Source organism: Artibeus jamaicensis, unplaced genomic scaffold (genome assembly GCF_021234435.1).
Source record: "Artibeus jamaicensis isolate MK-2021 breed Jamaican fruit bat unplaced genomic scaffold, CSHL_Jam_final contig_426, whole genome shotgun sequence".
Taxonomy (NCBI): domain Eukaryota; kingdom Metazoa; phylum Chordata; class Mammalia; order Chiroptera; family Phyllostomidae; genus Artibeus; species Artibeus jamaicensis.
Window position 1 is genome coordinate 11,085,229 of NW_026521826.1, and position 13,570 is coordinate 11,098,798.

Sequence of the window (13,570 nt, forward strand, 5' to 3'; positions counted from 1 at the left end):
GTCTGCTTTTTGAAGTTTGGCAGAGTATTTCACAGTAGTGATAGTTATCAGTAGTTTTGAATTTCTGTATTTAAAAAAATATGCAGTACCTCCATCAAATTTGTATGGGATCCACTTTTGTAGGGCTCTTTACAAATTTAAAATGATGAATGAGCATGGATTCCCCCAGGCCTGAGGTCTGGCCGAGCACCTCAATGGCTGACCACATCCTTAGCGGGGCCCAGAGGAAATGCAGGAGTCCTGCTGTCACTCACCCCCACTGAGGGTCGCTGCCACCATCCGCACACCCACACTTTACTTCTAGGACAGCTGCCTCGGTCAGTTATTTTGACTGAGATATATTGTATTTCGAAAGTTTGAAAATGGATGGAAAATACTCATTCTACCAAGTCTTATATGGTCATGATTCTATTATCTAAGAAACTTTAGGAATCAAGCTTTGGTGACATGAAATATTGCCAAGTGTCCACATGATGACATTTGTGTTTAGATTCTGTACTATCTTTCAGCACGCTCCCTGCTCTGTTGAGAGATGAAATTGATTCAGTCAAAGTAAGGCTGGGTGACTTCTGAAGCCAGCTCCTCAGGGACAGGCACACCCTTGCCTCTCTTTTACTCTCCCTCCCTCTTTCCCCCGTCCCTCCCCATCACTTGCTCTTGGTAACTGGCCACCATATGGAGGAAGCTCCAATCATGTACAGTGCCCAAGTACAACACTAATATTACATCTACTAATATTACTCTTACATGCTCAGTCCCGACAATGAAATGTAAGTGAGGTGGATGGGTTTTCTACCTCTGTGCAACAATGCAAACCCATCTCTCTTTTCCTATGGCAAACGAGGGGTATGTCTGAGGCAGATTCATGGGGTGCAGCTATTAGACAGTGGTGTTTCTATTAGCCTGGGTTCCTTAAAGAGTAATAAGCAAACACATATGCAAGTTTTTAGCTCCTTATCGCTTAATTCTTCGATTTTTAAAGAAAGTATATGGGAATGTAGAGGAATATATAAAAATTAAAAATGTAGTCAGAATAAAAATTTTAAAGCCTTTTTGCCTGCTGGTATTCTGTGGCCACATACTGCTCATTCTCTGAGATAACAACCTTGCAGGTTTGTTGGAAAAATTCTGGACACTTAAAGGCATTGAGGAACTTGATTTTTCTTCATGAGCATATTTTTCATTTGATATTTTAGTCTCATTTTTATGTCCATACAGAAGGTAAATTACATGTTAGGTTTTCCATCTTTTGATCATCTAAGTCAAGGGTAAAATAATAAAAAAATATAACCATCTTTCTATTGCCTGAAATGGAATGCATTAACATTTAAAATTCACTAATTCTATTGATCAGTAGTTAGAGGACATTTTTAATTGTTCCACTTCTACTTGAAATGGATGCAAGTGGAAGCAAGCACTGCTCTTTATATTCAGGATGAAAGAAAGAGAAGGCAGCACAGCATTGTCTGCTTGCTTTTACTCTAATTTCTTCCTTTTTCTTTAATCTTCACTTTTTTGTCTTTACTAAGAAACTGGTTCATATCAGTCTCCCTCACCCCATCTTGCACATAACATACGATCAGCAGAGGAGATGGCACGCTTGCCCTTCACTGCATACCTGCTAGGAGAATCCAGACAAGCTTCTAATTTCTATGGGACTGACTTTTTAGCTCTATTAAGACTTATGACAAAAGAACTATTTTTGGTGCCTCCATGAAAGAAACACACTGGAGCCTGTTATTTTCAGTAATCCTGCTGTTAGGAGAGAAAAGCACCCACAAAGCCACTCTTTATCAAATAGCATTAAATTCTCTCACCTCTGTGGGTTTGTTTTTTCTCTACCCACTGGGCCAAAGTGCAACACATCAAGGTGAATGAGCCCTGCTGGTTGTCTTCCTACAAAAAAGGAACCAGGGGTGTCTTGCTCCTTTGGTCGTGGCCTAGATTATGCATCTTTAAAACATTTTTTATTTTCAACTGTTCATCCAGGATGTCATTTTAGTATCTCATTATGGGAAGTAATTTAGAAATGCTATTCCTTCTGGTCTCTTCAGTTTCTGCTCCCACAAACACAAAACATCCTTGCATATTCAAATTCAGGTTGGCCAACTTCAGGCAGGTAGGGCAAAAGCCCTCTGATACCAGAGCAGTAAGCTCTCTCATAAACTCTCCCAGTACCTCTGTAAGGCAGCAGTGTGCATTCAATAGTCATGGACATGCCTTTGTTTGGTATTAACGGAGAATGTACAAGAAAGAGGATGAACAGACACAGTGGTTTGGCAAGAAAAAATAAAGGTGATGAGGACAGTCGAAGAAAAGAGAATAAGAAAATGAATTTATGGGAAATCTTTAGCACTTTTGCAGGATGAATGTGAGCAGCACATGGAGATATAATTAGGATAATTTGGAGAATAATTTATGTCAATTCTCAGAACAGAGGTTAAAAATAACTTCAAGGTTTTAAATTTGGATGACTAATAGAATATAATGCCTGCAAATTAAAAAGAAGACTAATGGAAACAGAGTTAGAAAGATAGAGGGTAGGACAAAAATTGAGGTATGTTACATTAGGGAAGAGAAAACTGGTGATAGGGAATAATCAGTGTCCAAAATATTTGAAGACTGAAATGGAGAAGATGGGAAGGTTAGTAGCTTTTTTTGGGTATTTTTATAGAAGACTTATTTAAGAAGAATCAGAAAAATTAAGGCATATGAGTAAAAATAATTAAAGTATTTGTTCTAGCAAAACATTGAACTGGGAAGTCTTGGGAAGCAGTGAATATGTGTGGAGTTTCAGTGAAACTAATGGTCTCTGAAGGTGTGAGGAGATTCTTGCACAGCCTGGGATGGATGTGTCATCTTTACTCCTCTCAGCACCTCTGTGGGTGGGTGGGTGGGGCTCCGCTCACAGGGCACACCTGCTGGCTGTCACGGATGAGAATAAGTCTACCAAGACATGATCTGCTTGGGGAGGAAAAGTGGCTGATCTCTCAAAGGAGAAGGGCCAAGACCCTTTTCCTCAGTAGGCTTTTATTGGGTTCAATTTGCACAGGAATTCAGGTAAAGCTCATCAATCATTTTCAGGCAGTAAGGATCAAACAATAGATAACGTACAAAGAACTATCAGGGCTTATTCTGAGTTGGGGTCTGTTAGCTAAAGGACTACAAAACTTTGGGAATCAAACTCATTTCCTGCTCGGACCCTTATCAGAAAATTGAGAGCATTCTTAGCAAAGCAGGTTTCACAGGATTTTATGTATTTTTTCTTAGGCCTGATCACCCCGGGGACCCTGGACTTTCCAGCACAGGACTGTACCACCCTCTGTCATTGTTTCGGGTTTAAGTCAGGCAGGGAAAGTATGGCAGCCAAGAGATTAGGAGACTTCTCATAGACAGAATGAGGACTCAGCTATGTCAAAGCTGAGAGGTGAGGATCCATCACCCACTTTTGCTATAGCCCCCCAAGTCCTTCCCTGAGGGTCCCCAGTGATCATGACTGTCTTAGGTCACCCCTCCCATGAGGAATCTTACTTGTCACTGGCTAACCATCCATGCACTGTGGGCCAGGCAGGGTAAAGTAAAAGGGGCAGAGGCAGTGCCCCTGCCAGGGAGATAAGCTTTGTCTCTTTAGTGGCTTATGGTCCCTAGGTCACTCACTCAGCCTTAGCCATGGGGGGGTTACAGCTTCTGAAACCAGGCAGTGCAGTTCCCAACATACCTCCTCATCTCGTCTGAATTTAAAAACAAAATATGTCCATCCAGAGGCCTTTGATTTCCCTCCAGCTAGTGGCCCAGGCCTCTGCCTCCCTTTACAGCAAGATTCCTTGCTGGAGCAATCCACTTTCTTTCTTCCTATTCCTTCCTTAATGTACTCTGACCTCTCACCTCTTCCCTCCATGAACCTGCTTCTTGTCAGTGATATCTTTGCCTCCATTTTGCCACATCCAAGAAGCAATTATTAGTTTTCATCTTATTTAAGTCTCTGTTGCTACAGTAAAACTAGTTTTTTTACAATTTTTTCTCTTGCTTCCTGCTCCTTCTCAATCCCCTTTCCCAAATTCTTCTTTTTATCTAACTGTTCTCATTCCTCAAAGAGCTCAGTTCTGAGCTCTTTTCTCTTTGATATACATTTTTTACATGTCAAAGCTATTTCAGTACAGCTGCCTTTAAAGTGTAATACTGTGTTACATAACAATGGAAAACTCATACCGGGGCCAATGGGTTTGGGGATGTTATTGGAGTAAGAAGGGTTGTTGGAAAGACATGGAGGGCACATTCATAGAATCAAAACTACAATTTAAATTTTGGAGGTGATACAGCAATTCTGATGAAAGAAGCCTAGGGTATGAACATAAAAGAGAGATGCTGAGAAAAGTTATAGATAAGGATCATTTAGCAGACCCCTGGGTAAAAAGAACCCTAGGTACTGACAGAGAGGAGAGGCTGTGGGAGCAGAAGTTGGGCCTATTTCTCCTCCAGTGCTGTCTCCCTACCCACCAGTCACGCAATCGGTTTTCAGATGAACTGAATTATATATAACAGTTTGTGTCATTATTTGCTTTATCAAACACCTTGAAAGTGGGAATGTACATTGTTTACTCTTGGTTATCCAGTGATTCACAAGTCTTTGCCGGAAGGCTGCTTCTCCTCTCTAATTCTAAGCCAATGTTTGTGAAAATTATAACACATTAATACATTCTAAAGCCCTAATGTTATGTTTGTGTGCAAGTATTTCTTCCCATTTAAAATTCACTTACTCTAACAAAGACTCATTTTGTCCATTTTGCCAAGGCCCATTAAGACTCTCACAAACTGAGATGCAGTTTCTGTGTCTAGATTCTGCTTATTATCCTAGCTTGGCACATCCCTAACATCATAGGGTTCCTTGTATTACTCTAATTTGGAAATACACTGACACACCAGACTGGCTCATTTTCAACTTAGCAGACTCAAACAGATCACATGAGGCTTGACGAAAAATGGAGGCTCATTTTGAATATTCATTTTTCAAAGAATGGCAAGCATACATTTTTGTGTTTTTTTAAATATGAGGTCAAATTTGATCATGGGCATTTAAATGGCATTAAAAACAAAACACATAATTTTTAGATAAATTTGAGCTTCACTGCACTACCATTCCAATGTTTATAATTGTTTTAGCAACAATTGGTAGAAATGTTGAGAAAAAGACCATACAAAAAAATGAAAGCAAATTCATTTTGTCATGTGGTGAACTTAAAATCTAAAGTTCCTATCTATAATTTCCTGTGCTGTTAGAACATTGATCTCAACAGGATCATTGTCTGTGAAATGATAACAGGGTATAAAATAGAATTTCCAACTGTGACAAAGAAATTCCATTGAATACCCCGGAAATGTGCCATGTGCCCTGAAGTTTATTGTAAATATATATGCCCTTTGGATATTTTTCTTCCTTTCTCTGTAAGGCCTGCTTTTCATGGGATCATATGTCAAAAGTTCCTGGGCGTTTGGTATTATCAACACAGAGGTTCAAATGTATTAGAAATTTGGGATCTATCATAGATTTTGCACACAAGAATGATTTCATAAGTAGTTGCACATGTGTCTCATTTTATATTTACACAGACAAGTTCTTTGTCTCCATTGTATCTTCATTACCATCAGTGATTTAACTAATAAAAACTGATTTACCTGAGGAGAATATGTGTTTGTCTGTTAAATTATTCTGTGCTTAGTATTTATAATTATGTGAATTTTTATAAAATATTTTATTTCCTTAGAGTCATTTCAGGTTTCTACTAAAATTGAGAGAAAGGTACAGAGATTTCCCACAAACCACTGTTCTAACAAACTCACAACCTTTTCCCACAATCGATGTCCCCCACCAGATGGCACATTTATCACAATCGATGGACCTATACTGACGTGTCATTATCACCCAAAGGTCACAGTGTATGTTAGGAATTACGCTTGGTGTTGTACATTCTGTGTTTGAACAAATGTAGAACGAATGACATGTGCCCATTGTTATAACTCAGAATATTTTCACTGGTCTAAAAATCCTCTTACTATACCTATTCATCCCTTTTCCACCCCCCCTAGCAACCACTGATCCTTTTACTGTGTCCATATTTGGCCTTTTCCTGAGTGTCATATAGTTGGAACCACACAGTATGTAGTCTTTTTGAATTGGCTTTGTTTATTTAATAGAATGCCTTCAAGGTTCTTCCATGTCTTTTCATGACTTGATAACTTATTTTTTATTGCTAAATAATATTCCATTGTCTGGATGTACCACAATTTATATTTACCAAAAACTGAAGGACATCCTTGTTGCTTCCAAGTTTTGGCAATTATAAATGAAGCTGCTGTAAATATCTGTATGCAAGTTTTTGTGTGGACATTTTCATCTCTTTTGGGTAAACCAGCAATTTTCAGAGTTGTGCTCTTTGCTTTCCTTCCAGAGGTTTGTTTTGATTTTTCTCACTTATTTGAGGTATGCCAAATACTTCCAACACATTCCATTTTTTTCTTGTTAACCATGTTTCTTTGTTTCCTCCCAGCAGAGAACTCCAATAGGACAGATCCTATAGCCAGGTCAGAGACTACTAGCATAATTTCCAGAGAGTTCTGTAGATAAACCCTAATTACAGTTGTGCAATTACAAGCTCAGAAATGTACTTGGGCCATGGTATATCAGTTTGGGAGGCTGACAGTGATAAATGAGAAGTCCATTCTTACCTGAGCATATTGTATCAACCCTGCACACTATGACTATACCTGGAGCAACCATCACGTTATGTGATGACTTATAAATGGCCTTGATAAAGTATTCCCTAAAATATCTCCATAGTACAAGCTTACATGAAGAACTAATGGCCCCAGATTTCATATATATTTTATATGAGATATGAATTTGAAAAAAAAGTTGATCTTCTAGAAGATCTGATGTATTATTTGTTTACTCAGAAACTGTTATTAAGCATAACTGTAACTCCTTGTGATGATTTTGGGGTCTGGAAGCTTGAACTTCTGTTCTAGATACATATTTATTATCCTATCTGTTGTACGTGGTAACTTCCTTTTCTCTACCCTCTAGATGATAAGCACTGATTGATTTATGCAGCTGCTATCTGTACCTGGGATTTTAGTCAGCCTGAATCAATTAGTAAGGTATAAATCCAGGGGTTGAGCTCTCAGACACTTGATGTTTATATATTGCTTTAATTCTAAGTAAGCTGTTCATAATTTTGCATTATGTAATATTTTCTACATTTGAACACAAACATCTGTTTATTGAAAGTAAGTAATTCAAGTGTTTGAGGTTGATTGTTATTGTTTATTGCTTTGTTTATTTTAATTTTTAAATGGAGTTGGTTATCCAGAAGGTCTGGGTTCTAAACGCAGCCTTTCATGCAGCCTTGTGACCTTTAATATTCAAGCCCAGATATGTTATTGTTTGGAGCAATAATGAAAAATCAGTTGTATTAACTCACAGCGTTGTTGTGCAAATAAAATGATACAGAATCTGTGATTCCTACATATGGAAGAAAATTTAGACTATCATAGCCCAAATCTCTTTATTATATGGATATAAAATTAAAACCAGGTAGTGTGAATAAATTACCAAGACTGTGTACCTAATTAGAGACCCCATAAAGTATATAAAATATTTTCTAAATATAATATGCAAAACACATAATAAAAATCCAGAAACTGTAATGTTATTTAATATGGAAGAAAATATGGTTATTATTACTTGGAAACATTGTGTTACCCATATGGAGCATGGGGTAACTGAAGATTATAAGTAGAATGTGAAGTGATATCTGCTTGGAATAAGATGTCAAATGCCATGAATCCGCTCTGATAGAGTTTTATACAAACTGAAAGAAAACCTTTCAGGAGTTGTTTATGCTTGCCATGACTCACTTATTCTTTATATCAACTCTATAAAATAATGGCATTCTATTGAAGTTGAAATAGTGATAAAGAAAAAAGACTTGGGAACTTTCATGTTTGTATTTATCTTCATTCCCTCTTGAGAGGGAAAATATGAAAATGATAGATTGCCTAATGAGATTGACCTTATTAAGAGGTGTTTTGCATTTATATTGAAGAGTTTGAATAGAACTGGAGATTGATGCTTAAAAAACATTCATTCATATTTTAGTTTTTTCTTTCCACAAACATTGATCAAGCCTCTGTACCAGGCACTGTTCTAGATGCTGGAGAAGCAGCTGTGGACAACAAAGAGAAGGGTGGGGTGAGGAGATGTAGCTGGTGCTTTAGAGGAATAAAAGAAGCTAGAGCTTGAGACAGAATGACCTATGGGAGAGGCATGTAAGGGATGTGGATGTAAGGAAGTTATAAGAATAACAGATGGCTACTGGGACTCAGGCCATTGTAGGACTTGGTGTTTGCTCTAGAGGATATGACAAACTGTTGCAGTAAAGACTTCCATACTAACGGGATCATTCTCATTCCTGTCTTGAGAATACAATCTCGGGGCAAGGACAAAGTAATATGACTAGTTAGGAGGATTATTTGGTAAGGATGGGCAAGGATTATGTGTGCCTTGGATACAAGTGGGAGCAAGGGGTGTGGTTGAGACAAGGCTGGCTTGTGGACACATCCTGAAAGTAGACCAGGCAGGAATTTCACTTGGATTGGATATCGGATAAAGTGTTAAAGGAGAATTCCGGTGTTGGCCAGAGCAACAGGAATGATGAAGCCCTCGTGTACAGATATGGAAAATTTTGTGCGAGGAGATGTTTATGATCAGAGATGGGGTCATGGAGGTGGCATAAAATCAGTACTTTTGTTCTGGTTGTAGTCATTCCACGTGTCTATTGGATATCCAAATAGAGAAGCAGATAGTCTAATATTCAAGTTAGGAGTCCAAGAGAGATGTCCAGATTAAATGCAAATGTGATTCCATTGTCATGTAAATAATATTTAGAGTGATTCATCTTTTAAAATAATTTATTGATTTTAATTGTTGTTCAGTACGGTTTTCTATCTTTTACTCCCATCCCAGCTCACCCCCCCCAGTACTCTCCACCTCCCTCCCATTTCCACCCCCCTTAGTTTTTGTCCATGTGTCCTTTATACTTGTTCCTGTAAACCCTTCTTCCCCTTATTATGGTCAGGAGGGGAGTAGGTGTAAGTAAAGCAGAGGACAGATCTGAGAACTGAGTTTACCTTGCCCTGGCATTTAGTGGGCGGAGAGACAAAAAGTAACCAGTAAAGGATATAGAAGGAGCAGTCAGTGAGGTCTGGGGAAAGTGAGGATTGTCTGGTGTTGTGAAACCAAATAAAGTGGTTTCCACGAAGGGAAAGTAACCAACTGTGCCAAATGCTGTTGCTAGTGCTTGTAAAATGAGCATAAAATAATGAGCACAGGATTGCCTAACTTTGGGGAAAAGGTTCATAGAAGTAGGCTCAAAAGAGAATGAGAAGAGAGGATTCGGAGACACAAAGTATATAAACTTCTTTTAAGGAGATTTTATGGAAAAAAGGAGTGGGGAAGTGAAATAACGGAAGATGAAGTGCATTGAGGAGAAATTCACTTATTTATTTGTTTGTTACTTTTTATTTTTAGTATGTTTATATATGAAATGGAATAATCTGGTAAGAAGAAGAGGAGAAAAAGGGAGGATTTAAAAAATCATTGTATGTAATCAGCTTGCCAATTAGTTTCTGAAAAATCAATTTTAGTTTTATAGGATTGTAAAGTTTCTAGGTCCCGATCTCTTGTTAGACAAACAGTTACATGCCTACAGATACTGGATGATCCTGCGGTGGGTGTGCTGGAAATGCTCTAGAATGATACTAAATGTTCATGCAATCATTTCCCCCTCAATTCAGATCTGAGAATGATTTTCTAGACTAACGATATTTGTGGGATTCAGTGCAGAGGTGTAAAATTGGTCTTCCTAACTGCATGCGAAACTCAACGATCACAATAAGAATGAAGTGGTGTGAACATGGATGCTGGTCTGGGTGGATTTATTAACTTCTTCCTTGAAGACAGAAAGGCCATTAAAAATGAAGTGACAGGCAGGAAAAATTCATAATTATTCAATTATAAACAAATATGTAATAAAATAATTTGATTCAGTTGTAAACAATGTTTATAATGATAAAATATAAGCAATGATTATTTACTTAAAGAAAAACTGATATTTACCAATATTGGAAAAATGCTATTGAGTGGGGGTATGTAGGTGTTAAATTCTGATATTTCATAAAAGGAAGTCGAGGTTATTATGTAAAATTCACAAAGTAATGGCACTGTGAAAATATGATATAGAAGCAGGTAAGTGGCAAAGAGAAGAACTGGGAGTGGGACTCAGGGAAGGTAGTGACAGTGACAAGGAAGCTCATCATGCAGTGTACACTATTTTTACTTTTGTATCATATATATATGTGTGTGTATATATGGCTGTTCAAGTACAGTTGTCTCCATTTCCCCCCAATACTCCCCCCTGCACTGCACATCTCCACCTCCCATCCTTGATCCTACCCCTTTGGTTTTGTCCAGGTGTCCTTTATATATGTTCCTTGATGACCCTTCCCCTATTTTCCCCCATTATCCCTCTCTCCCCTCCCTTCTGGTTATTTTCAGTTCTTTATGTCAATGTCTCTGGTTATATTTTGCTTGCCAATTTGCTTTGTCAATTAGGTCCCGCTTATACATGAGATCATATAGTATTTGTTTTTTACTGTCTAGCTTATTTCACTTAGCATAACGCTCTCCAGATCTATCCATGCTGTTGTGAAGGGTAGGAGTTCCTTCTTTCTTTTTGCTGTGTAGTATATCAATGTGTAAATGTACCATAGTTTTCTGATTCACTCATTTAGGTTGGGCACTCAGGTTGCTTCTAACACTTGGCTATTGTAAATTGTGCTGCTATGTACATGGGGGTGTATAGGTTCTTTCGATTTGGTGTTTTAGGATTCTTAGGGTATAATCCCAGTAGTGGAATTGCTGGGTCAAAAGGCAGCTCCATTTTTAGTTTTCTGAGGGAATTCCATACTGTTTTCTATAATGCTTGAACCAGTCTGCAATCCCACCAACAGTGCAGTAGGCTTCCCTTTTCTCCACAACCTCACCAGCACTTTGCACCAGTCAGAATGGTTTGTTGATTTGGTTTCGATGGCCATTCTGACTGGTATGAAGTTGTAACTCTTTGTAGTTTTAATTTGCATATCTCTGATGGCTAGTGATGCTGAGCACCCTTCCATATGTCTCTGAACCCTCAGTATGTACTCCTTGGAGGAGAGTCTATTCAGGTTCTTTGCCCATTTTTTAATTGGGTTGTTTCTCTTCCTGGAGTAGAGTCATGTGAATTTTTTGTATATTTTGGAGATCAAACCTTTCCTTGAGGTATCATTTGCAAATATATTTTACCATACAGTTGGTTCCCTTTTCATTTTGCTAATGTTTTCTTTAGCCATGCAGAAGCTTTTTAATTTGATGAAGTCCCATTTGTTTATTGTTTATGTCCTTTGCACTAGGGGACATATCAGTGAAAATACTGCTGCATGGAATATCTGAGATTTTCCTGCCTATGTTCTCCTCTAGGACTTTTATGGTGTTGTGACTTATATTTAAGTCTTTTATCCACCTTGAGTTTATTTTTGTGTACAGTGTAAGTTGGTGGCTGAGTTTTAGTATTTTTCATATAGCTGTCCAGATCTCCCAACACCATTTGTTGAAGAAGCTATTTTTACTCCATTTTATGCTTCAGTCCCCTTTGTGAAATATTAATTGACCATAGAGACTTGGGTTTATTTCTGGGCTCTCTATTCTGTTCCATTGGTCTATGTGTCTGTTCTTATGCCAGCACCAGACTGTTTTGATTACCATGGCCTTGTAATATAGTTATATCAGGTATTGTGATCCCTTCTACTTTGTTATTTTCTCTCAAAATTGCTGTGGCTATTTGGGGTCATTTATGGTTCCATATACATTTTTGAAATGTTTGTTCTATTTCTGTGAAATATGTCACTGGTATTTTAATAGGGATTGCATTGAATCTCTAAATTGCTTTGGGTAGTATGGACTTTTTATGATGTTAATTCTTCCAATCCACCAAGATAATATATGCTTCCATTTGTTTGTGTCTTCTTTAATTTCTTTCTTCAGTGTTGTGTAGTGTTCTTAGTACAGGTCTTTCACCTCCTTGTTTGGGTTTATTCCTAGGTACCTTATTTTTTGTTGCTATAGCAAATACATTTTTTTCTTGTTCTCTGTTTCTGATATTTCTTTGTTGGTGTACAAAAATACCTTTGATTTCTGAATATGAACTTTGCATCCCTCTGTTTTGCCATATTCACTTATGGGGTCAAGTAGTTTTTTGGTGGAGTCTATAGAATTTTCTGTGTACACTATCATGTCATCTGAAAACAATGACAATTTTACTTCCTACTTTCCTTTTTGGATGCCTTTTAATTCTTTTTCTTTTCTGATTGCTGTGGCTAGGACTTCCAATACTACGTGTAATGGAAGAGGTGACAGTGGACATCCTTGTCTTGTTCCTGATCTTAGTGGGAAAGCTTTTAATTTTTGCCTGCTGAGTATGACGTTGGCTGTAGGTTTCTTATATATGACCTTTATTGTGTTAAGGTATACTCCCTCTACTTGCACTTTGCTGAGTTCTTTTATCATGAATGCATGCTGTACCTTATCAAATGCTTTTTCTGTATCTATTGATATGATCACATGATTTTTGTATTTCCTTTTGTTTATGTGATGTATTACATTCATTGATTTGTGAATATTGAACCATCCTTGCATCCCTGGGATAAATCCCTTTTGATCATGGTGTATAATCTTTTTAATATATTGCTGGATGCAGTTTGCCAATATCATTTTGAGGAATTTAGTATCTATGTTCATCAGTGATATCAGCTTGTAGTTTTTGTTCTTTGTTGTGTCTTCTGGTTTTGGGAATAGGATGATGCTGGCTTCATAAAAAGAGTTTGGGAGTGTTCCCTCTGGTTGGATTTTTTGGAATAGTCTGTGAAGGATAGGGGTTAGCTCTTCCTTAAATTGTTTGTAAGATTCTCCTGTGAAACTGTCTGGTCCAGGGCTTTTGTGTGTCAGAAGCTTTTTGATTACTGCTTCTATTCCACTAGCTGTTATCAGTCTGCTCAGGATTTCTGCTTCTTCTCCATTCAGTTTTGATTCAAGATTATATTTTTCTAGAAATGTGTCCATTTTACACAGGTTTTTTACAGTGTGGATTTTAAAATTTGTTTTAATTTTTTAAAATTTATAATACTAAAGATAGTTTTATTTTTATTTTTTAATTAATTAATTAATTAATTTTAAATTATTTTTTAACTACAGTATTCTTTCTTTTACTCCCTTCCCAGCTCACCGCCCCCATGTCCCCCACCTCCCTCTCCTTTCCACCCCCCCTTAGTTATAGTCCATGTGTCCTTTATGCTAGTTCCTGTAAATTCTTCCCCTTTTCCCCCTGAAATTCCCTCCCCTCTCCCCTCTGGTCGCTGTCCCCCTGTGCTCGATTTCAGTGCCGTTGTTTATATTTTGCTTGCTTGTTTGTTTTGTTGTTTA